General features: G+C 40.5%; 1 protein-coding gene across 6 annotated transcripts in view; it reads right to left on the bottom strand.

Moving 5' to 3' along the window:
• The window catches only part of UBR5 (ubiquitin protein ligase E3 component n-recognin 5), a 138,461-nt gene that overhangs the window by 120,162 nt on the left and 776 nt on the right, over positions 1-17,523 (bottom strand). The gene's annotated exons all lie outside the window — the stretch shown is intronic.

Below are 17,523 nucleotides of genomic sequence, written 5' to 3'. Positions count from 1 at the left end.
CTGTATGAGTAATACCAGTGATGTCAAAAGAACACATTATACTGACTTCCTTGAGATTGGATCTAGATGCTGCGGGGGGGGGGGGGGGGGGGGGGGGGGGGCGGCGGCGGAGGGAGGGGACTCTGTAATGTTAAACTGTTTAACTGTCAAGTTCAGTACTTCTGTCTGGAAATAATGTTCATTAGTAGTTACTACTACCACAAAATGTTTTATGTCCAGTGCTATAAATTTCAAGTCTGCATTGTTTCCAGTTTCAAATACATGGTATCAATCTTTTCTAAAAGTTTCATTGCATCCAAATCTCCTCTGGTAAGTATTAATTTACCATCTTTTTAAAATGATTTTATTTATTTGAGAGAGAGAGTGCAAGCACAAGCGGGAGGGCGGCGAAGGAGCAAAGGGAGAGACAGAAGTGGACTCCAAGCTGAACAGGGAACCCGATGCAGGACTTGATCCCAGGAACCCAAGATCAAAACCTGAGCCTAAGGCAGATGTTTAACTGACTGAGCCACCCGGGTGCCCGTTTATCATCTTTAATGGTCAAGGTGGTTTAAAAAAAAAAAAAAAAAAAAACTATAAACCCTTTTGACACTCCTCCACCAAAAGGTGTACTCTCATTATCTTCCCCTTTAATACAGGCCTTATGACTTGCTTCTTGAGAAGGACATGAGGCAGCAGTGACTCTGCAGGACTTCTAAAGCCATGGCATAAAAAGGCAGTCCAGCTTGGCACTCTCTCTCTTGGGACAGGACACATGCTTTTGAAACTCTGGGCTGCCAACCTAAGAAGTCTAGCAAGCTCGAAGCCTCCATGCTGCGGAGACCACACAGAGAGACCACCCAAGGTGGAGATGCCCAAGGAACTGCCCCAGTTCCAGATCCCAGCTGAGTCTTCCCAGCTACCATTTGACTGCAACTGCATAAGAAACCTCGAGTAAGAACCCCCTAGCCAAGTGCTGTCAAACTCCAGAAATAATAAAGGACTGTAGCTCTATACCATTCAATTTGGAGTGGTTTCTTACACAGTAATAAAAAAACCAGAATGAAGACCAAAGAAAACCTCACCATTTTTTTTTTGGTACTAGTTCCACTGGTATATGAATAAAGCCTCATTTATACTTCATTTTTGATATCTTTCTTACCAGTTTCCTTTAACTGTGCTAAGTTTAAAAACAAAACAAAACTTTATATTACCTACTTCTGTGAACTCCCTTAAACATTTACTTCAAGCTTATTTAACAAATCTATTTTAACCACTAAGTTATCTGAAGAGTAAATCTTTTCTCAAAATAAAAGCCAATCTTTATGTAACGTAAACAAAACCCCTCACTTCTATATTCCCTAGTAACTAACAGAACACTGACAAGCCCACTCTCCTGTCAATCACACCAGGAAATATACACTGATAGTCTGTTCTCATTCCCTCATCCCCCCAGTCAGGAGTCTGCATAAGGAAACAAAAACCAACAAGGCCAAAACTTTCACCAACCGCTTATCTCTTATTAAAATAGTCTCAGACATCCCTGCACAACCTGGCTATCATTTCCACATCTTTTGGAGTCAAGCTTTACTGATCATGGGATGTTATCTGACAATACAATGTAATCCAGTGCAAAGTAAGTGCAAAGTGAAATTGCAAATCTTGCAAAAAGATGCAAGATTTCATGAAGTCCAGGAAAAGCAATACTAGAAAATTCACCAAAATAGCCATACACCACTGACAAACTGTATAAACAGACCAATTAAAAGTTCGTGAAATTAAAAACAATGACACTTGCACTTTCAAACAGAAGGATTTCCACATTTCAATCATTAAGGTCGACCCTTGTAAAAATTGCAAATATTTTTTGTAAAAATAACTCCATGACAAAATTCAAATGAAGCCAAATGCAATGTATGAACCTTGACTGAATTCTAATTTGAAAAACCCAATATTATATATAGCTATTTTAAAGACAAGTTGGGAAAACTGAATATACACCAGCTATTGGACGGTATTAGGGATTTTCTTTTTCTTTTTTTAGATTTTATTTATTCATTTGAGAGCGAGTGAGCAAGAGCATCAGTAGAGGGGAGGAGCAGGAGGAGAGGGAGAAGCAGACTCCCCGCTGAGCAGGGAGCCTGATGTGGGACTTGATGCCAGGACCCTGGGACCACGACCTGAGCCAAAGGCAGACACTTAACCAACTGAGCCACCAAGGTGCCCAAGGAATTCTTTTCTAAGGTGTGATAATGGTAAGATGGTTGTAAAGAGGAAACTGCAGATTTTTAGGAGATGCAAGGACATGTATTTAAAAGATAAAGCATCATGTGCAACTTCCAAATAGTCCTAAGTTTTTATATGAATTTTTTTTAAATTTATTTTCTGCAATCCGTGCCCTCTCTAATACCCACCACCTGGTTCCCCCAACCTCCCACTCCCCCACCCCTTCAAATATATGTATCTTTTATACACACACACACACACACACACACACACAATGCAAATTTGGCAAAATGTAACAATTACTGAATCTAGAAGATGTATAACCAGGTAATTTATTGTTTATTCTTTCAATTTTTCTGTATGTTTGAAAATGTTTATAACAGAATGTTGGGGGCAGAGATCGACCTAACCAAAAATACACACACACACACAGTGTTAAGGATCACCATTTAAGGAAGACCTCCTACATGAAATATGGGAGGGAGCAATGAAGTTATACTGTGGTATCTTTCAATATTATCGGAATAATATATACAAAAAAATCCATACGCTTAATTCATTCCTTATTCTAAAGATCAAAGTACAGTTGCAAGAATCAATTTTTATTAAAATACTATTTTTTGAAGTTCAAATTAATTTAATAAAAGTGTGTACTAACTACAATAGCTCAGGTACTACAAATGCAAAGACCAGGCACAATAAGCCTGTCCTCAAACAGGCCACTCTCAGCATTCCCAGATGGCACTCGCAGTCTCAAAGTAAAGGAAAAGCAAGTGTAAAGAATGCCCCTGCACAGTGATGAAAATGTTTAATAAACCACTTAGGGATATTACAAAGAACAGTTAAATTCAGTGGGCTTTCCCATCATTTCTAACTGAATACAATTTTTTTTTATAATTTTTTTTAATTTTATTTATTTATTTGTCAGAGAGAGAGAGGGAGAGAGAGCAAGCACAGGCAGACAGAATGGCAGGCAGAGGCAGAGGGAGAAGCAGGCTCCCTGATGAGCAAGGAGCCCGATGTGGGACTCGATCCCAGGACGCTGGGATCATGACCTGAGCCGAAGGCAGCTGCTTAACCAACTGAGCCACCCAGGCGTCCCCTGAATACAATTTTTAATAAGAATACATTTCAAACAGATGTAACATGGAAATTAAACACCTCACATTTAAAAGTGTTTCCAAATTACTAGCACACAAAAAGCATGTCACTACAATGTAAGTTCCACAAAGGCAGGAATTTTTGCCTCCTTTGTTCACTGCTGCAGCCTAAGAGTGGCCCAAAACAAGCCCTCAATAAATATTTGTTGATTGACAATGAATGAATCAGTCAATCAAACAAACTTCAGGTCGCATTTTTCAAAAAATGCTTACTTGTAGTGTTCATTTATATTTAAGTTATGATAAAAATTCTGTCAGTGTACTACAAAAAATAGCCCTTAAATTTTACCCCAATATTTGTTACAATCTGTCTTCTCTCTGGGTGAACTATGAATGTAAAATGGAAATAAGTTCTTGTCCAAAATCCAACAGGCTTTCATTACACACCATTCCTTTGGGGGCAGGCTGTGAACAAATTTCCATAAGCTCAAATCAAAAATTATACCCAAATATCTAATCCTAATTTAGGACTTTGTTCAACATCAAAGCTCAAAATAAATTTTTTGAAATAAATGTATTTATAGAACCACCCCTCAGTCTTACACAAAGAATTATATTTCATAAAAGAGGTTTCTAGGGAAAAAAAAATTTTAATGATATTAAGTGTTCTTTATTCAATGCTTTTCATGTTTCATGGGAATGCTGAGAGGTACCTTCTTTGAAGACAGGCTTACTGTGTGTGGTCTCTGCATTCCCAGTACCTGAGGTATAGTAGTTAGTATATATGTGAACAGTACATGTGAAGGGCTAGCTAAACTAAAACACTTTGTTATGGATTTATTGTTTCTATTATTTAAAAAGCACATCCATACTCATACAGAAGCATATAAAATGTGAAAACACATTGAGACATCAAAAGTAATTCACCCATAACCCAGAGACAAGTGCATTTTCCTCAAGCACTTCTTATGAAACTTTTGTCCTTAACATGGTTAAGATCATAGACTATTTTCTCTCTTAGACAACTACATTATTATTCATCTCAGTGACATTACTGGCTCCTTTGTAGAATCTGTTGTGTCTTCCCAACAGCAGTGAAGCATCTGAACTGAACCATCCATCCAGGCTGGTTCATCTTCATTAACAATAGCAAATTCCAACAACTAGACTGGATGGAGGTAAAGGATGCTATTTGTAGCCATGAAATCAAGCAACTGTCCTGAACTGGGAGGGAATTCACACCCTTTACTGCACTGGTTCAGATGCTAAGTCTAACCCAGTAAATTAATCGGTTATAGCCAAAATACATAACCTAGCACATCAACTAAACATAAAGTTGATGATAATACCAAGTCATGATAATACCAAGCTCATTTTTGAAGACAGTTAACAATGTATTCCTTTCTACGAAAACTATGCAACAGATCTAAAACCCTATGTGCTCACTGCTCTAAGCATTCTGGGCTTCTTATATAGTTCCTCATATGTGCTGCCCTCTCTCACCTTAGCGTCTTCACACATGCAGTTCCTTCTGCCTACAAAAGTCTCTTCCCGTCTTCAACGTCCTTCCCTGCACCCCACCTCTGGCATGGTCCTCTCAGCCTACCTTCTACTCAGAATCCCAGTCCTCCTTTTGACAGTTCTGGAAAGCTTTCCTTCCTCCCAAGACCAGGCTATGGGCCTCTGGTGAAGAATCCCCAACTTCTTTCACTGGCCCTTTCTGGCCTGTCTTCCCCAAATAAGCTCCACCACCACGCACCCGAGACTAGAACTGATGTGTAGCCCAAGATCCCTCCAAATTTGCTGTTTTAATGGCAGGTGTGTACACAAAGTGTGTGTATCATTATTTAATTGTATTTATATATAGTAATAAATATGTAACAGGAAAGTAACTTCCCATGCCCATTCCAAAAAGAAAAAAAGCCAAGTTAGTGGAGGAGGGCCTGGGTGGCTCAGTCAGTTAAGTGTCTGCCTTCGGCTCAGGTCATGATACACCAGGGTCCTGGAATCGAACCCCGTGACAGGCTCCCTGCTCAGCGGGGAGTCTGCTTATCCCTGTCCCTCTATAGCTCCCTCCTGCTTGTGTGCTCTCTTTCTCTATACCTCAGGCACTCTCTCTCTCTCAAATAAATAAACTTTTTTAAAAAACTGAGTCAGTGTAGAGTCTTTGCCACTTTACTAATCACTTGGGCCCTCTTGCCCTCAATTTCCTCAGCTGTAAAATATGAAAGCCCTAAAATCCTCCTTGGTGTAAAACTTTGAACATCTCAAAAATGACTCAGCAGTCAATGTCAAGTAGACATGCAGGCTGCTCAAGTTAAAAACTAACGTCAGCTAGTACAAACTAAAATCCGGAATGATAACAGATATCCTAGAAAACTGAACAAAGTCCTGTTGAGCACCTGACAGTACTGGGACCTACTAAATAGCCTTTCAAAAAGAACAGTGGGCTCAACTCATTGGAAATCAAAGGGAACAAACATTCCCAGTCCCAGAAGGTGTCACATTGTCAATGTGCTTTTGCTTTATCACACCCTACTTCAAATGAGCTTTTGCTACACGGAAACTTCACCATTAAGATTATAAGGAAAATCTAATTAGGAAATAATATAACTGCACTGAATTCATTCATGTCAAGTTAAATACATCAGCTCTCAAAGTTTAAAATATTTTAAAAAGATACAGAAGAGTTGGGATGGCTTTTAAGAGCTCCCCTCCACTTAACCCAACAAGGTGGTGAAGAATTTAGAATGCCCACTGCTTTTACACACCTATTAGAATGAGTACTAAAAGGAAGATGAGCAGGTCTAAGGCAGGAAATAAATATTAAATCTTAGTAGCAAAGCTGAGAAAAATACATCAACTACAGCTCATAAAACAGTATGTACAGCCCTACAGTCACACAGATTCCAAGCTGAAATGAACTTTCAGACATCAAACACATCTGCCCATCTTACAGAGGAGTAAACCAAGACTCACTATAGGGAAATGACTTGGCCAAGACTACACAACTAGTTAGCAAAAGGACCAAGCCTCCTGATACAGAGTCCAGTGGCTTTTCAGTTCACACGGCTCTTCAAAATCAGGACCCACCCATGGAACATAAAATCTTAACAGATCCACAGTAACACACTCAAATTCTGTAGGAATTTTAATACTTGATAATGAACGTCAGTATCGTAAAACACACCCAAAGACAGATAAAAACTTAATACAAAATTTAAAGGATTAAGCAGATACATCTAAATTCATAAATGTATTTAAGTAATCTCTCTCTACACCCAACTTGGGGCTCGAACTCATGACTCCGAGATCAAAAGCTGGATGCTCAAGAGTTGGATGTTCTATGGACTGAGCCTGCCAGTCACTGCCCCCCCCCCAATATTTCTGACTATGTCATCTCACCTGGGGCTCTTAAATCTGATATGAAATTCTATATCCATTGTAACAGTTCTACCCCATGAATGTCTATAACCATAAATAATCTTGAAATATTTCTGGCAGAGTACTATATAAAATTAAGTATTTTATGTTATTTAAGGGGGGAGGGAGGGGCAGCGGGAAAGAGAGAATCTCAAGAAGGCTCCATGCCCAGTGCAGAGCTAGATGCAGAGCGGGACTAGATCTCACAATCCCCAGGTCCTGACCCAAAATCCAGAGTAGGATGCTTAACCGACTAAGCCACCCAGGCGCCCCTCCAATTAAGTATTTTAAATGAAGATAGTAACAGTGAAGGAATCAGAGGACACACCGTCTCACACTTAAGGGTCTCTCTGCTGGTAGTATTCAAGTCAGTCACAGGGTCAATGCCAGCCTGTGCAGCTTGAGTGAGCAGAAAGGAGCACAGACTCTCCATATAAGCTCAAGTATCCCCTTCTCCCCTCCTTGCCAACTCCAACAATAAGGCAGTCTAAGCATTAGGACGAAGCAACCTGTTTTCACACCCTGCAGAGTCCTATATTCTTGTCTCATCCCTGGGCAGTATCTTTTGCAAACAAAAAGCAAAGGAACAAACAAAACAAAACAAAACAAAAACCACTGTCCATATGTAAACTGCTCTCACACAGCACAAGAGTTCTAGACTACTGTCAAAACTCTGATTATCCAAATCACCCCCTGGTTCTGAAGCCCTGATTGCGGACAGTACCTTCCATGCCCCTACAAGAAAAGTCATTAGGTCCAAGAGAAGAGAGGTAAGAGGATGAACCAGTCTCCACACCCTACAACCCTGTCTTCAAAGCCCTTCGTAAGCACCAAGTGTCATCATCAGGTCCATCTTCCCTGTCATTTATACTATCTAGTAGCACTTAGTACTTAACTCCCTATTACATGTTCCCTTGCCTGTAAAATGAATGCCCCGTGAGGGCAGAGGCCATCATCTTTGTATCCCAATGTATATAATTTAGTTGGCAAAATAGTTACTGAATTGAGTAAAAGAGTAAAAATTTGTTCTCCCACTTTCTTTGTTCATTTTCCATTCAAAGTGAAAGAAATCACAGACAACCGTAGACACAGTTCCTTCTCCCTCTGAACTATTCTACAATACGAAAACCGTTTCCCTAGCATATCCTAAGAACACAGAAACTGAGCAAAGAAAACCTACATGATCTGGCCCAATTCACTCACTTACAAATAACAGTTGTATCACTGACTCACGGTCACATAGCCAATTAGTGTCAGGGGAAAAACAAAAAAATCCCTGACCACTGACTTCCTCAAATTTATAATCTACTCACCAACATATCAAAGACCAAATGACTAAAAACTTAACCATTATCTAGAATATATCTATCTCATCAATTCCAACTCGTCTGAGAATACCAAGTCTTCTCTAAATTTGTGTCTTCTAATCTATGCTATCTTAACAGAGAAATAACCAATTTTCAAAAATGCATATGGGGGAACATGCTCCTTTAAATCTCTAGCACTTTGCAAGGATGCCAAAAATACTTGGTACAGTCAAGAAGAGCCAGGTTCTGGGGACACTCGCCCTCTGCACTATTTTACAATTACCTGAATCTGTAATTATTTCAAAGTAAACAGTTGGGGGGGGATACCTGGCATACCCACCTGATGCCGCTCCCTGGGCCCAATACCTATCACATCCCTATTCTCCAAACTTGACCAATGAGGGAGAAAATGTTCCAACTGCCTCTCAACCCAAAGTTCCAAAAAAGTTGGTGTACTAAGCGAATCACAGTTGGTGCAACGAGTGAAACCCACTCCTGGATTAGCATAATGTTTGAGGGTGAGAAGCACACAAACATTTACCGAATGAGGAAAACTAATCAAACACAGTTCTCCAACTCTGGGCTAGGAACACATGGCAAATATTTGCACAGGCTAAACTTGACTACCTCTTGCACCAGCTGTCAAAGTCTGCCAGTGGTCAGCATGAGCTTCACTCCCCCAGCTGGACCGTAACCCTGTGAGTACTGACATGTTTGTTAAAAAGCTACCCTTTCTCAGTGTCTTAGAGTTCCAGGGAGGACCTCATATTTATGCAACTTTACTCAGACTTTTAAAGTTTCATTTGTAGAAAAAACAAAAATTACTCTAGCCTCAAGGAGCAGGAAAATATCCTATTCTCAAGCAACAGCAGGAGAACCCTTAGTCTAAGGGGGAGAGGAAGGCCGGGGGTAGTGAGGCCCTGACAAGCACAGCTCTATCTGCTGTCGGTAATTATTTTAACTGTAATACAAAGGAATGTGAACAAGGGCCTTTTATACAGTAACCCTTAAGCTTTTGTGCTCCTGAGGATGGTGGTCCATTTAGACACTATGAGGAGTACGACTTTAAATCAATGAACCTCTTACTCAGAAAAGCCACAAAAAATGCTTTTACTACAATTTGGTGAGGTTCTGTTACTCTTATAAAAATTCAGTGTTGTCAGAAAAACTCCATTTCGAAGAAAAAAAAATGGTTTAAACATACCACGCCCAAAAACCAATGCTATCACCCCTCAAGAATGTCCTAGAATTCAAAGAATGATCAAATCTCCATGAAAGCTGAAGAAGCTTTTTCCATTTCCAAAAGTCTTCTGAGGAATCAAGAGGCCATGGTTAGGAGAAAAGAAAAAGACCAACCGCACTTCCCCTCAAAAGTTTTGTGAAAGCAGAAACATTCCGGAATGACATGGGGTGGCTGCTAACCACCTATGTATGACTCCTGTCTCTGGATCCAGGTGTTGTGCACCTTCTTCAGAAGCTTCCAGCCCTCCCAAGTGGCAGAAAGGGTGAGCAACTGCCACCAGCAAAATCAGCCCACGGGTCATCTCTGACCTACAGACCACGGGCTGCCAAGCTGCCCAAAGGAAGACACCCGGTCCTGGCTCTGCAGCCCTTTTGAAGTGACAGAAACCAGAGTGAATGAGGAGGAACCTGTGACAGTAATCTGGGTTTATCCCTTCTTTGTGACTCCAAGAGGCAAAGAAAAAGTAGTTCATATACCTCCCCCCAGAAGAGTAACCACAGAAAAGGAAAGAGCACACTGGCCACAGAAGCAAAATACTCCCTCTCCCTCAATTATTCTCCACCTGCGTATAATCATCAGAACCCCTGACAGGAAGAAAAACACACTCAGGGAAAACAACCAGGGATTTCTGAGAGGAGAGGAAGACCAGGTTAAACACCACTAGAGAAAAAAGGATGCTGAAAGAATTGAACGTTTAAACTAAACATGCACACAACTTAAGAAAGATCGTTTTACTGGTGATTCTTTTAAAGCATCTATATGCAGATGATGACACAGAGCAATAAATGGACTAATCCAAATTACTTCTGGACAAGAAACAAAGCCATTCCTACCATGTAAGAAAATAGATGTGGAACTGCAAAACCCGTTACCCCTTCCCTTTCATCATTTAGACATTAAAATAACCCTACACTGCTGTCTCTTTTTTTTCAAAAATTTTATTTATTCATTTGTCGGAGAGCGAGCGAGAAGAAAGAGTGTGCACACGCACAACAAGCAGAGGCAGAGGCAGGATATGGGGCTCGATCCCCAGACTCTGGGATCTTGACCTGAGCCAAAGGCAGACGCTTAACCATCTGAACCACCCAGGTGTCCCTGTCTTTGCTTTCTTACCTTTCTTCACATTAACTTCCTAATCTCAAATGTGGCCTTTTCTTAAAGCTTAAGACATCTGCCACCTTCCACCTCTCACATCACAGCAAGCAGACAGTCACAGAAAATCTCATATGAATTTCCACCATCCCCCTAAGAGGGTAAGGAAGCCACTCACAGAAAGGCCATCTCTGGACCTTCAGATCAGCCGTGAGGAAGACCTAGTATCTGAGTTCACAGAAATATCTGGAACATCTTGTCACCTGAATTCTGAAATAGCAGATCCATGCTGGAGCAGAGCTAATTTCTTGAAATGGTAGGTTCACAACACTTTTTCTTCTGAATCACATAAAAATGGAGTCTGAACTGATGGGAAAAGGAAATAAAAATCTATCCAGTCATTCAGTCCACACTGCTTCCTACACTGGACAAGGTCATATCTGTCTATGCAATCTAGACTACCATCAATACTAATGGATTCTAAAATAACGTTGCTTTATATATATAAATTTTTTTTAATTAACATGAAAATTTGCTGTTAGGAAAATGTAGATATCTTAAAAGTAGCTTTTTCGTATGAAAAATACTGTAATATATTAAAGTCAAGAAAAATTTCAAGGATATAAAATTATACCCAGGATGATCACAACTCTTATTAAAACAAACAAAACTATCCAGGGACAGAAAAAGAGACTAGAAAACCACCAAAATGTTAACAGTGGTAGCACTATTGAACTTTTTAAATTGATCTTCTGTATTTTCTAGATCTTTTTTAAGAACGTTTCTTATAACAAGCAATTTTTAAGAACAAGTAAGTAAAAACTAGGGAATATCCAAAAACTGAAAGCAACCCAAATTTAAATTAGAAAAAAACCAGATCTGAAATTGTGGCATATCCAGACAATGAAATACCATCACTAACACAAAAGGAAAAAAACCACTACATGCTACATAAGCTAAGTAGAAAACACCAGAAACATGATTCCATTTCTACGAAATTCTAAAGGTAAAATTACAGTGAGACAAAAAAACAGTGGTTTTCAGGGACGGGGACAAGAGAGGGACTGAGAGTGCAAAGGGGCACCAGTGAACTTTTTGGGGTGATGGAAATGTTCTATGTTCTTGATTGTGGTGGTTACACAGCTGTATACATTTGTCAAAATTCAAGCTGTACACTTTTGGTGAGTTATACTGTATGTCAAATATACTTCAATAAGCTGATTTACAAAATAAAGAAGTTGAAAACATTTTATTAAGGTACATGATACCATCAGAAACCAAACAAATAACATTACTCCTGCTACAAAGATAAGAAAATTGTGCCTTATTTACACATGAAATAACATTAAATTTTAACACTTTATTTAATATCCTGACAAAAATGAGAATGTCACAAAACCGTTACCAATGAACTTACCATATCTCTCATTTTCAAGACATTTATGACCACAACACTGATTCTATCAAGAAAGTAATACGAAATATGATCTCATTAGAGAATAATGTCTCATAGCCAAGTTCAATTTACTAATAGTCTCACTTCTGTACACTAAATTAGAAGAATCTTGCAAACTTTTCACATGACTTACTATTCCTCAACATGCCCTACAGAAAACCCTGTAGTTTCAAGAATCCCATCTTCCTCTCATTACAAGGGACTGCCAACACAATGCTCTCACGGGAGGTAAACAAGGGACAGCATCAAGATGCAAGGAGCCTTCAGATCCCAGTGTGATGCTTTTCCTCCTTCTAAGGCTACAATCCAAACAAATTTTGTCTTACTCTTTAAAAAGTCAAATTCTGCAACATGTCACAACCCAATTAGTTTCATCATCTAAAACTGTTGATGAAAAATAAGCATTTATTTGACAACAGGAAAATCTAAACAGACTGAATTTGATATTAAGGAACGATTTTAGGTGGGCTGGGTTTTTTTTAAGTCTTCATCTTTGAGATGCATACTGAAGATATATTCATTAAATTATCTGATGGGGAAAGTGTTGAAACCAGACTGGCCATTGACGTGATGACTGCTGCAATTAAGCGACGACTGTTGTACCTGTCTGTTCAGCACCCTACTGCCTCCACATCTGTGTATGCTTGAAACTTTCCATAATTAAAAGTTTAAAAACAATTCTCAGAGTAAAACCTAAAAATCAATTATAATAATAAATCAACAATTCATCATCACCGTGAGCCAGGAGAAGTTGTTTTCATTGGCTCAGAATGCCAAGGTAGCAAAATGACAGAAAAAGAGACCACAGGCGGAGTTTGTTTTAATTAGAAGTGATACGATAAAAATGGGGGAAAGAAGACGTAAGTACATTCTCCCCCAACATAAAACTGCTTCCTTCAATACACCCCACAGGAGCTCCAGAAGTGCACTTATTTCCTAAAGATTTTATTTTTTTATCTATACCCAACGTGAGGCTCGAACTTCTAACCCAGAGATCAACTGTCGCCCGCTCCACCGACTGAGCCGGCCCTGCGCCCCTACTGCAGTGCAATCTGACACCGCCTTCCATGATGCCACTTGCCTTTACAGACCACTTCCTAATTGCGAGGGAAAAATCCTTCTCTGCCTTAAAATTCACCCCCTTACTCCTAGTTGCACTTCCGTGTACTGTGTAATTTCTTTCACAAGTGTCTGTTTACTCATAAAGCTACAATGTAGTCCCCGATTTCTTGATTTGATCTGCCCCTGTGTGTTCTGATGTTCATTTTTCATTTGGCTATTTCATACCCTATCTTTAAGCTTGCTTTCCTCAATCAGCTTCACTGAATCATTTCAGTTAAACTTGCCTGTACCTTCCCAGTCTGGTCCTGTAGCAGCACTGTGCCTGGGAAACCACCTCAGTAATCCGCCCGACTGCCCTCTGGTCTGCTGAGGTGATGCTCTATCCCACACAGAGCAACATGTGTGCGTTTGGTGTGGCATACTGAAATTTCAGGCAGCTTTCCACTATTAGAACATCTACCCACCACAATCTTTGTTCAGCTCCATGCAATCCCTGGCATGTTTTCAGGGGCCTACTGAGAGGGCAAGGATATCCCGGAGTCTTTAAAACCCAACAGTTCCTCATAAAAATCAGGACCACTTCCTGAATGCCGTGGCCCGTGCAAAAAAGCACTTTCCACATCATTGTTGTCCAAAAGAACCTTCAGTTACAACACTGTCCTGTGTGCTGCTCACTACCTGGGGCTACACAGGGCACTCGCGATGTGGCTTGAGTTGCCAAGGAACTGACTTTTTAATTTTAAGTAGTCACAGTATGAGACTAACAACTTATATTGCTGGACTTTTTCTTCATAAGTCATTTCCATTTATTTTTACATCTGTATATACCCAAGATTAGCTAGGACAGTTTGTCAACCCCAGCACAAGTAGAATTTTGGACAGGATAAGCCTTCCGTGTAGGAGCTATAGCGTGCACTGTAGGGCATTCCACAGCTTCCAGGGCCTCTACCCACTAGAGGCCAGCAGCAGGGCTCCAGCTGTGACAAGCAAAAAAAAGGATCTCCGAACACTGCCAAATATACCCGGGGTGGGGTAAAACTGCACCCAGTTGAGAACCATTGATTTAAGGCGAAGTCTGGATTCTGCACTCAATGGTAGGGATATTCTAGAGCAATCTCTTTGATTTCCTGCCTTCTGATTTTAAAAGCAGTTAAAAGTAACCATCTCTTCATATTTTCCACATTACCCGCATTACAGTATTTGTGTTTCCTACCCACTATCTCAGTTGTTCCTTACCAACCTTGAGGTGGGTACTACGCCTGACTTAGAGATTGGGAGGGCAAGGGGACGGGGGACGGGGGTGGGGGGGGTAGTAAGGCTTGGATGTGGTTAAATGGTTAAATGACTGGCCAACCAGCACATAGTTAATAAGCAGCAGGACTGAGACAAACCCAGATTTAGGAATTCCAAATTTCTAACTCCTCTATCATCTTACCTGGTAGCTTACAGCACCTAAAGGGGAAGCTCCTTAGAGAAAAACCCTTTTGATAGGACAATCTCAACCCAGACTGTTTGATTGCACAACACACAACAATGCCAAAAAGCAAAGCTCCCAGGAAAATTCCACATAGACAAACAATGAGAACTGGTTCCTATTATAACCAACCTACATCGTGAGAAAGAATTCAGGATAGGGACAAGTTACGGCATACCCACATCACCTTAAAAAGGCCTCTCCTAGGCCAGTTCTAGAAAAGGGTTAAGAGGGTCAGCCCCCTGACAAAAGGCCTAAGTGGAAGGAGGAGGTGAGGGGAAGGAGAAATCAAAACTCTAAGACAGGTGGCTGCTCTAAGGCTGAGCTGCCTCAAACAGTGACCGTATCTCCGAACACGGGGGTGACCATATCTCCGAACACGGGCCACGTGCAACAGTGGAAAGAGACCCGGACTGGGGGCAGAGGGTGGGGGGGGATGCAGACCTCATGTGTCAGTAGCTCACTGTGTACCCCTGGATGAATGCCACAAAGCTCCGGGCCTGTTTTTTTCAACTCATTAGTGAAAAGACTGGTCTATGTGACTTCTTTGGCACTTTCCAGACCTTAGCAGGCACTTCCAGCCCTTCCCTCAGAGTCATTTTCTCGATATTCTTTTGCTGTTTCTCTGAGACAATGATTCAAGCAGGAACATAGTACTAACTCAAGAAATTCACTAGAAAGAAAATCAAAATGTCACAAAAGTATCTGAGCAGGATAGTTTCAATTCAACACAGTGAATATTTGCATAGAGCCTGCCACTGGGCACTAGGGACCTTGTAATCATCCTGGGAAGCCACAACCAACATCCTAGGCTCTGAACTACTCTCCTCTGCCCTAGCCACCCCCACCTACATTCACCAACTACATTTATTATTTGGTCTCCCAAGGTAATGATTAAAAAGTTTAACCCAATACAGAAAGACTATTAACAGAATTAGCAAGTCTGAAAACACAAAGAAAAAAAAATCGCATAAAACTTTTGCTATACTGAGTATATTTGAGGTATTAGAGACATCACATCATTACACTGAACAAAATATCTGACTTTCTAGAGGATGTGGCTATTTTAAAATGAAAACTTATTTGGAGAAGAAAATATCGATGTTTTGAGGCCCCCTCCATTTTCTTTAACTCACCAATTTATTTGCAATTACCATACTGCCCGTCCAATCTTACTTACTTACCAATAAGTCCACTTATTTAAACCCTTTTTCATCCCCCCCAAAAAATCATTTATCATTTCATTCCTGATGTAGACACATTTCTCATATAAAAGTCAAGCTATAGTGGCATACTCTTTCCGATTACCAAAACTTACTACATCTTGGTAAAGTTTTTAATCTGAAGATGAAAATGTTCTGGGCTTCTTGTTCTAGTTAAAAGGCTCTAGAAAGCCAGTCTGTTTTGTAAACAGATTTTTGCAGCAAAAGCTTGATCCGGTAACTCTGCAAGGAGGTCTGCAAAGAGAATATTTCCCTCTGAAGAGCAGACACAGAACAGCTCCACCAGGAGTCAGCTACATCAGAACAGGGTGCATGGCTGTCTCAAATGCTGTCCTCACAGATCTCCACAGACCATTCTACCCGCTCAACTCTATGTCCCCAAAATCTTACCCTCAGTGCTTTCTATCTTCTCACATGTCTGCCACCCTGATGTGCACATTTTATAATCTGAATGAAATCCACTTCTGTCTCATAAAAACTCAAAGATGCTTTAAATAGTCCTCATATTGTGTACTGACACTACAGGAATCAAAACCAAAACTGATTACTTCTTTACATTAGGAATGACAAAAAAGGTAGCTTAAAAAAGGATCCATTACTTGTAAATTCCCCAGACTAGCTGAAGTAAAATGAATGTTCAAAAATGAATCAGAGTGCCCAAGATAACTGGCAAAATACGTTTTGGCAGACACAGTCAATTGAGTAAGCTGGTCAGGATTCTTGATATATATAAAGTAGGACTAATACAGAAAACGTGGCCTACCTCTCTCCTGCCTGGTGCAGTTTTCTAAGTTACAAGACACGTTCCAGGACAAGCACTACTAACTTGGTTCTGTGAGTGACAGCAGAGCTATCCTCACTAAGAGCCTGGTTCTAAAACTTAACAAAAATAACCTTATGTTAAAGTCTCAGAGATCTCCATCTCTAATGAAATAAAAATCAGAGTAAAGATCACATAACAAAATGTTAAAATATATGACAAAACTTATTTCAGTATTTTCAGAAAGTATTGCAAAATGTTCAAACACTAACATGTTAAATACACTATAGCTACAGCAAAGATTGGACAAATCTGAACCCAGTGCCACAACCTGAGCCGCCAGCTTCCGCCCCACCTGAGGCGGTTAGATACGGAGACTCGGACCAATATCTTAGCAGCAAGTTAGGCCTCTTCCTCCCTCAGGGAAGCGCATGACAAACGGCGTCATGCAACTTATGTCACCCGGTCACTTAGCAAAAATCATATCTAACTTCTAAACTTGGGTCCAGATGGCCATTCATACTCAAAAGAAATAGAAAGCAGCTATATCACTGGGGGAGAGGGAGGCTTAAAATGCCCCACTTTCTGGCCCCGTAAATACTCAGACCATCACTAGATCAGAGTCCTAAATTCTAAGACTTTCTTTAATGGAGGCCTCCCTCAACCTTCTCCGAGTCAGTGAAGGAACAGTGAAGGAACTTTTCCTGCTTTATCTTAGTTCCCTGAGAGCATGCGGCCCTGCAATTCAATATCCAAAACTGGTAGGGAAAGGTGGAGGAGGCAAAGGGAGGAATCCACCGCCAAAATAGCCTTCTTATTAAAGACAACAAAAAACAAACAAACAAACAAAAAAACACCATAATTCCTCCTCCGCCCATTGCAAACCCATCCCAGAAATTTAAGCTTGTTAAGAAAGCAGCATTGCGAACTGCAAACGTAAGAGTTTTCCTTTGACTCTACGCACGGTTTTCAGCTGTCAAATTACAACTCAGGAAAACACTATCATTAGAATAAAAAAGGAAACAAAAAAAGCTCGCACCATAGGAGCTAGGAGAGGGAGCACACCAGCCCCGTTTCGGAAGAAGCAGAGCAAAGGGAATCCAATCCACTTCCCCACCCCCGCCTGAATTCATCCCCTCCCCAGGCAGGCAAACCTCACTGCAGGAGCTCAAATTTAA

Source organism: Lutra lutra, chromosome 4 (assembly GCF_902655055.1).
Source record: "Lutra lutra chromosome 4, mLutLut1.2, whole genome shotgun sequence".
NCBI classification, from domain to species: Eukaryota; Metazoa; Chordata; class Mammalia; order Carnivora; family Mustelidae; genus Lutra; species Lutra lutra.
The sequence above is the reverse complement of the archived record's forward strand: the minus strand, read 5'-3'. Positions and strand labels throughout refer to the sequence as shown.